Below are 8,782 nucleotides of genomic sequence, written 5' to 3'. Positions count from 1 at the left end.
GGGGGGGGCAGGAAGTGGGGAGGGAAAGCCCCCCAGGAACAAGGGGAGAGGCTCAGAGGAACAGGGAGTAAGAGGGGCAGAGTAGGAGCCAGGTACACAAAGGAGGTGCTCAGGGCAGTAAGCAGTCCACAGCGTGAGCGAAAGCCATAGTGCAGAAAGGAGAGTTCAGTTCCACACAGGCTGGGCTGGGCCAGAGCTCGCAGAGGGAGAGAAGGAGAAGATTGGAGAGAAATGGGATTCTCAGAAATCTTACCAGTTCCCCAAAAGAGAGAAAAGAGCAAGAGCTCAGGTATGTGGGTAAATCATTTACACAATGCCAGACTCTCATATACCATGGAGTAGGAGGTCGTATAAATCCTGGATGAAATAGACACACTGTGTTAAGACATCTGTATAGACAAGTTAACCATGGCCCAATTAGGTTTTATTTGTTCCCTTATGTAACAGGAGAATTTTAGTTTAAACAACACAGTTTAACATCATACATCTGCCACCTTAGGTACACGTGCATCTGAGATCAAAAATTAACACATACCTGCAAAAGGGAAGAGTTCAGGTTGACCAGGAACAGATGTATTTGAAGAGAAAACTGTTTTACAAAGTAGCTTTAATATTCAAAGTATTACAAATTATTGTTATAATATTTTTTTTTGGCATGCGGAGCTGGGAATTGGTGGTGCAGTGACCACAGAGACAAAGTTTCAGTTGGGAGTTCTCAAAAGTTGCTGAGCACCATTGTAACAGTTTGGTTTGGATGTTAGTTCTCTTGTAGTTCCCTAAAGGTTTTTGGAACAAGGAGACTGTCCCAACTACTACATGAATTTTCTCCAGGGGTTGACTTTGGTGCAGGGCAGACATTGCCCCTTGTTCTCTCCTCTTCCTATGTCTAGACAGCCTTGCCTAATCCCAAAAAGACACCATGTATCTCTTTCTCCTCCTCCAGGAGGTGGCAACAGTTTTATAGATCCCTCTCTTGTGGCTCCCTCTTGTGCCTGCCGGGTGGCCAGCTGCTATTGTGAGTCCATGGTATTTTACTGAAGAAAAACATCATAAAAAGGAAAAACACATCAGTCAATGTGAATCTGACCTGCTTACGACCTCCTTGCACAGGACCTCACCACTAGCCCCACTCCCCATTTTCTCCAATCCCCCCAGACTTCTTGTCCCTTCTCGACTCCTCTTCCAAAACATACTAGACTAGCTCCATCTTTTCAGTTCTTCCCTTTACTCCCTGGTGGGAACAGCGTCTCCCCACTCCCAACAAGATCCACTATCCCTTCAAAGTGGGTCTCTACTCCCTGATTCCATTTCTCCCACTCCTGAACCATACCAGACAGACCCGCTCATCCTTGAAATCCTTTGAACCCTGGCTCTAGCCACTAGATCATCCTAAGTCACTAATGCTCTCTACCTGGCTACAGGTACTTCCTGGGGAGATGAGGAGCATTTCACAGAGCTCCCGTGGGCAGTAATTTTAAGGAACACCCATTAGATGTCAGCCCTTGAATCTCAGGAAACTGAGTTGAAAGGGACGACACCTTTGGTTGGTGTACGTCACTGGTTTGAGGCATGGTGAACAGGTGCACTGGAACAATTTGTATAGTGGGGGTGCTGAAAATGGAAACCGTGTATTTGGTTGTTATTACTACTTCAAGCCAGGAGGTGCTGTCACACCCCAACGCCCCTAGCTCCAGCACCCTGACAGTGAAGCAGACTCACCAGAAACCCGTCTGTGACAGTGGGTTCATTGTCCATTAACCTGTGGAAGTGGAATTCATTGGCAGCCTGACTGCAACACTGGATTCAATGGCCATTTACCTGTAGGAGCTGATTGCACTGTCAGCATATGTTCATTTTCCTTTTACCTGTGGGAGATGATTACAAGATCAGTAATATTACAAGTCAACATCCAACCTACCTGTGGGAGCGGAGCTCCCTGTCCACATGTTTGTAACAACTGGAGTCTTTGTTCACTTAGCTGCATGAGGTGTGAGTTGTTTTGAGCAGGGGGGTATAATTAATTGACTTAGGGGAAGAACTGCTTTTTACAGCAAATGATTTATTTGAGAGAAGGAGGATTAAGCCATGTATCTGGACAGAACCCATTCCCTGCTTGTTGGAACTTAGCTTGCTGGAACCCTACCCACCAGAGCCATGCTTGACCACCCCTGCTATTTTGAGCTAGGTGCATAGACCATCACCAATTGTCCCATGGCCATAGACACAAAGTCAGGTGCCTGCCCAGCTGCTGTTGTGGACCCACAGCAGCTTGCCAAAGAACAATCTCGGTTTTGGTGTAAAGTCACTGGCTGGTGACTTGAGGCAGGCGACTCGCCAGCAACGGGCCAGTTTTGGCAGGGTTCCTTGCCCACTTATATGTAACAGTGGGGATCATTGCCTGCTGGCCCGCAGGTATGGAGTTCACTGGAAGCTTGTCCATTAAATAGGAGAGAAGGATGCAGATCCACTTGTTGTGGCAGCTCAGCTCGCTGGCAGCCTGTCTGTAACAATGGCGGGAAAAGTCAATTTACCTGTGTGAGATGACGGTTGGTTTGGGGAGGGAGCAGCATTAATTCATTTAAGTGAAGAATTGATTTGTAGGGCAAACGATTTATTTGTGGGGAGGAGGATTAAACTATTTATGGGGGCAGAACGTGTTCCCCTGCCTATCAGGGCCCCCTGCCTGTTGGAACTGGGCTTGCTGGAACCACCCCTGCCAACTTGAGTGTGGTTTCCTCCATAGTCGGTTGCTGGTCATCCCATGGCCCAAGGCTCTGTCCTGTGCCTGCCAGTCTGGCCCAGCTCCTGTTATGGGCTCATGGCATTTTACTGAAGAGAAATCACGGTCAATGTAAACATCACCGGCTGCTGGCTTGAGGCAGGGGGCTTGCCAGCAACTGGCTGGTTTCAGCATTTATCCATAACAGCGGGGATCATTGTCCATTTGCCATGGGAGCTGAGTTCCCTGGCAGCCTGTCTATAAGAGTGAGAGTCTTATTCACTGATTGCACCGTCAAGGTGATTTCAGTCATTGTGCATTTACCTGTGGGAAAGGATTACATTGTCAGTAACATTTCAAATCAATGTCCACTTATCTGTGGGAGCTGAGCTCGCTGCCAGCCTGTCTATAAAAGCTGGAATCATTGTCCACTTACCTGATGGAGCTGATTGGACTCTCAGCATCACTGCAAGTCCACGTGTAGTTGTCTGTAGGAGCTGAGCTCATAGAAAGCTTGTGCATAACAGTTGAAGACATTGTCTGCTTACCCATGTAAGCTGAGCTCACCTGCAGTCTGTCTATAACAATGGGAGAAAATGCAAACCTATCTGTGTAAGGTCTGAATTGGTTTTGGAGAGGGAGTAGCATTATTTGCCTTGGGGAAGAACTGAGCATAAGGGAAAAGGATTTATTTGTTGTAATGAGGATTAAACGTTTTATTGGAGAAGACCCAAATGCTCTTAAGCAAAGTCAACAGTCATGGGAGGAGAGGGAAGGGCTCTCATGAATCAGTAACTGATTAAAAGTTAGGAAACAAAGGGTGGGAATAAATGGTCAGTTTTCACAGTGGAGAGAGGTAAAGAGTAGGATTTGTACTGGGCCCAGTGCTGTTCAACAAATTCATAAATGAGCCAGAAAAGGGATTAAACAGCGAGGTGGCAAAGTTTGCAGATGATACTAAATTACTCAAAATAGTTAAGTCCAAAGCTAACTGCCAAGTGTTATAAAGGGATCTCACAAAACTGGGTGACTGGGCAACAAAATGGCAGATTAAATTAATGTTGATAAATGCAAACTAATGCACATTGGAAAACATAATGCCAACTATACATACAAAAAGATGGGGTCTAAATTAGCTATTACCACTGCAGAATGGGATCTTGGAGTCATTGTGGATAGTTCTCTGAAAACATCCACTCAATGTGCAGCATCAGTCAAAAAAGCTAACAATGTTAGAAACCATTAGGAAAGGGATTGAAAATAAGATAGAAAATATCACAATATATAACTCCACTTATATAAATTCATGGTACGCTCATATCTTGAATATTGCGTGCAGTTCCACATCTCAAAAAAGGTGTATTAGAATTGGAAAAAGTACACAGAAGGGCAACAAAAATGATTAGGGAGTATGGAAAAGCTTCCATATAAGGAGAGATTAAAAAGACTGGGACTGTTCATCTTAGAAGAGAGATGACTGAGGGGGGGATATGATAATGATGTATAAAAACATGAATGGTGTGGAGAAAGTGACTAAGGAAGTGTTATTTACCCCTTCACATAACACAAGAATCAGGGGTCACGCACTACATTTAATAGGCAGCAGGTTTAAAACAAACATAAGCAAGTATTTCTTCACACATTGCATAGTCAACCTGTGGAACTCATGGCCAGTGGATGTTGTGAAGGCCAAAAGTATAAACGGGTTAAAAAAAGAATTCACAGAGAATTCACCATCAATGGCTATTAGCCAAGATGGTCGAGGATGCAACACCATATTCTGGGTATACCAGAACATGTGACTGCCAGATGCTGGGACTGGATGACAGGGGATGGATCCCTCAAAATTGCCTTGTTCGTTGCCTCTGAAGCATCTGGAACCGGCCACTGTCTGAATACAGGCTACTGGGCTCGATGGACCTTTTGTTTGACCCAGTATAGCCATTTGTGACATTCCCCAGGGTACAATGTGGACTGTTGAACAGCTGTGTCCCCTCAATTCTCCAATCTGGGGTGCCTTTTACACTGCTTTGCTGTGAGAACCACCACTCCTGACCAGTCTCTAGCAGGCAAAGGCACTCCCAGCTGAATTCCATGAATGCTCTGGCCAGCCACTCATGAATTACATAGAGGACGACATAACCACCACAACCACCACACTCCCAGTCCCAGACCTCCCCCATAAAATGTGCATGTAGTACTACCCAGCCCTCTACTGGACAATGCAAGCTCATATAAAGTCCCTCATTTCATCAACGGAAAATGATATGCAGAAACCTTGTTATTTCAAGGGGAGTTTCCCCAAACACTTCAATCCAAACACACTAGTTTAGCTAAAACAGTAAAACAAGTTTATTAATAACAGAAAGATAGATTTTAAGAGATTACAAGTAATGGGGAACGAAAGTCAGAATTGGTCACAAAGAAAATAAAAAGATAAAATGCAAACAAATACCAAACATAGAAAGCCAAATGGATTTAAATGAAAGCTTTTTCTCACCAGTTGCTCTTTGCAGTATTTACTGGCTGGGAGCCCCCAGTTCAATGTTTCTTCAGGCATTCAGAGTGGTAGCCGTGTTAGTCTGTATCAGCAAAAACAACGAGGAGTACTTATGGCACCTTAGAGACTAATACATTTATTTGGGCATAAGTTTTCGTGGGGTAAAACCCACTTCATCAGATGCAACTTCAGACGTTGTTACTGCCATGAGCAGAGAGACGTGGAGGAGAGAGGTGTCCTCTCTTGTTATACCATTCTCCCCTCTTTGAGGATTATCTCCAGCCGGGGTTCAGGTGACTGCGAGTCTGTTTACATGGGAAACCCCACTTGTTCTACTGTAAATCAGTAAAGTTTTTGCTTACACCCTCCTTCCTGCCAAAGACTGGCCACTTAAGTAGGTGATGGTCTACTTGTCTTTGTTGACACTTGGATAAGGTGTTGGTTGTCTTTTGTTTCTGAGGAACTGGTTTGTGCCTGCTTTTCTAAACTTGGAGCATGTTACAGCAATGTTATATAGTAGAATCTTATAACTTTACATACAATGTTGATACACACATTTTACCAGGACAATAATGTTTAGTAGATTGAGTTTCAAATGATACCTCACAAGGCATACCTTGAACAAAATTTATCGCTGTCTTGTAAAAAGGATGAATATAGGGGTACAGTCTATCACACTATTCTTATGTTCTTAACCCATTCCCCTGCCTGTCAGGGCCCTTTGCCTGTCAGAATTGGTCGAGCCGAAACCCTGCAGAATGGTGCTTTACTGCCCTTGCCAGTTCAAGTGCAGCTCCATAGTCAATTGCTGATCGTCCAGTGGCTCACAGAGACAATGGTAGGCTCCCTCCATCCTGCAACCTGCTGGGCTGGCCCAGTTCCTGTCTTGGGCCCATGATATCTCACTGAAGAGAAATTGTGGTTGGTGTAAACATGACTGGCCAGTGGCTTGAGGCAAGGGACTTGCCAGCAACTGGCTGGTTTTAGCTTGCTTCCTTGGCTACTTGTCTGTAACAGTGGGGATCATTGTCCACTTGCTCGAGAGAGCTGAGCTCCCTGGCAACTTGTCTGTAAGAGTGAGAGTCATTGTCCACTTACCTGTGGGAGCTGATTGCACTATCAGCACGATTTCAATCATTGTCCATTTACCTGTGGGAGAGGATTACATTCTCCGTTACATTTCAAGTTAATGTCCACTTATCTGTTGGTGCCGAGCTCTTGCCAGCCCAACGCCTACCAGAGTAGCACTCAACTACCCCTGCCAATTTGATTGTGGCTCTTTGCTCGTTGTCCTATGGCTCAATGGCTCATCAGCGCAGGGACCCACTGGTACTCTTGTCTTAAAAATCAATGCCCAGAAAGAGAGAACTCAGGCGGTGCAGGCGCCATCTTAGAACTGCTTCTGAGCAGTGCCGAGGAACTGACTGGAAATGGGAGAATAAGAGGTAAGCTGTGAAACAGTGCCCGTGGCTGACTGGAATTCAGCTGTACGGAGGAGTATTTCCATTCACTTCAATGGGTCTTGGATCTGGTTCCTGGGAATGACATGAACAACGAGAGGCAAGGAACACTTGGTGTTTGTGAAGAAGCCCAGCACCGCCCTGCAGGGAGTGTGCGTAGGGCAATGCCTCAGCAATGGCTCTCCAGGGGTGGGAGAAATGGCCCTGGGAAGAGTTGGCAGCCCCATTGTAAATCCAAAGTAGAACTAAGTCTTGAGTAATGTGTTGCAGAGAAACATCCTGCACTGGCTTATTGTGCAGAGACGGGCTTTGTTAATGAGACCCACTGGAGGGCTTCTCCATCTCCAGTTTCCAATTGCAGACATAAACTCTCCGGGGATTCAAATGAGCAAGTCTGGGGCTTGGAAGGGTGACTCAGCCTATCCCACCTTGCGCTGTCACTGCAAGTCCTGATTTGGGCCCTCCATCTTCCTGATCTTCCCTTGGAGACCCCAGGACTTTCCCCAGTAAATGGCACATTGTCATAGTTAGTGGAGTCCTTTCATTCCTTGCCTCCTCATTCCTTCAGTCTCAACAGCACAGTCCCAGTCACCCTCCAACTCCTTCATAGCAACGGGGCAATAGGGGACAGAACGTTTCCAGCCCAGTGGTCTTGGCACAATCAGCCACTATCGTGATGTCATCGGCTCATCACAGTTTCATTTCATATCAGGGAGCAGAGGTTATCTGTGGTCATACCAACAACTTTAGTGTGACTGAATAACCCTTGAATCCCCACAGCATATAAGGCACAGAGTACAAAAGGGTTTTTCCATATAGAAATGCATCCTCTCGAGACATCCCTTTCCTCCATAGCCCTCTTTGCCTGCCTTGAGTATCCAAGGACCTTGCCAGGTCCTAGTGTTAAGATCCAGTCCCTGCAGTCTTTATACAAATTAAATTGCTATTGAAACTGCCTCAAGTTTTGTTTGTATGTACTAGCGCTTGCTTATTCTCTCAGTTATGACTCCAGGGACCCATTCTCACTCCTTCTCCACGCAAGCCTTGTGCAGTTTTCACTGTATATAAATTCTTTGGTTGCATTTTTGCTCCCAAGAGCTTTCTAACTAAATCTTCTTACTATTGTGATTCCTGCTTTTTCATATGCCCGAGGGACTTGTTGTCTCTCCCAAGTTAACGGTTGAAGCAAATTTCTCATTGGAGCCTGATTTTCGTATACTTTCCCAAAAGAAATGCAATGAGCCTGAAATTGCACCTGCCACATGTCATCCCTGGGGAGAAATTGTCTCTAATGTCTGGTGGAAGTCACACAGGTGCTCTTAGAGAGTTGGGGCCAGATTTTGATTTCATTTATACAGGATTTGCAGTGGGGGAAGTCCATTAATTTCAATGCGCTACTCCAGGTTTACCCCATTGAGAGATCAAACTGTAGTTAGGCCCCTGGCTGGCTCAAATTTTTCTCTGTTCCATTTTCTGAGTTTTACTAAGGTTATTTATCTTCCCAGAACCCATGGCATTTTATTATGAAAAAGTGAACCTGATTTATCATTTGGCTGTTGAGGAACAGAAGGTCCTTTCATAGATTATTCTGGTAATTGTAGACGGTATTGACAATTCATTTCCTGCCAATAAAAATGCTGGTTTAAGCCTAAAGTGTGAATTATATATGTTATATATATTACCTTATATTCAAATTTACATTTAACATGGAACAGAGTCTCAAAGAAATACATGACTTAAGTACACCTAGAATTAAACAGGTCTTATTGTGTGAAGTGAATATTTTTGGGGGTGCTGTCATCCTTCAAAGCTGACTTCTTTTGTGGAGCTATTCATCATTGTTGACTGACTGACTCCCTCTTTTATCACCCTGGCTCACCATCCTTTAATTAGTCTATAAATACTAAGGATGGGTTTAAAACTGTTTGCATCGGATCCATCCAGTTAGGAAATGTAGCCTGATGGACTGAATACAGGTTGGGAGTCAAAATGTCTCAAATTCCAATCCAGGCTCTGCCACAGACGTGATCCAGGGAGATTTTGAACATTTACCTAGAAACCTCAGTCCCATTTTCAAAAGGACCTTAGATGCTTTGGGCCAGG

Source organism: Trachemys scripta, chromosome 3, assembly GCF_013100865.1.
Source record: "Trachemys scripta elegans isolate TJP31775 chromosome 3, CAS_Tse_1.0, whole genome shotgun sequence".
Classification (NCBI taxonomy): Eukaryota; Metazoa; Chordata; order Testudines; family Emydidae; genus Trachemys; species Trachemys scripta.
The sequence above is the reverse complement of the archived record's forward strand: the minus strand, read 5'-3'. Positions refer to the sequence as shown.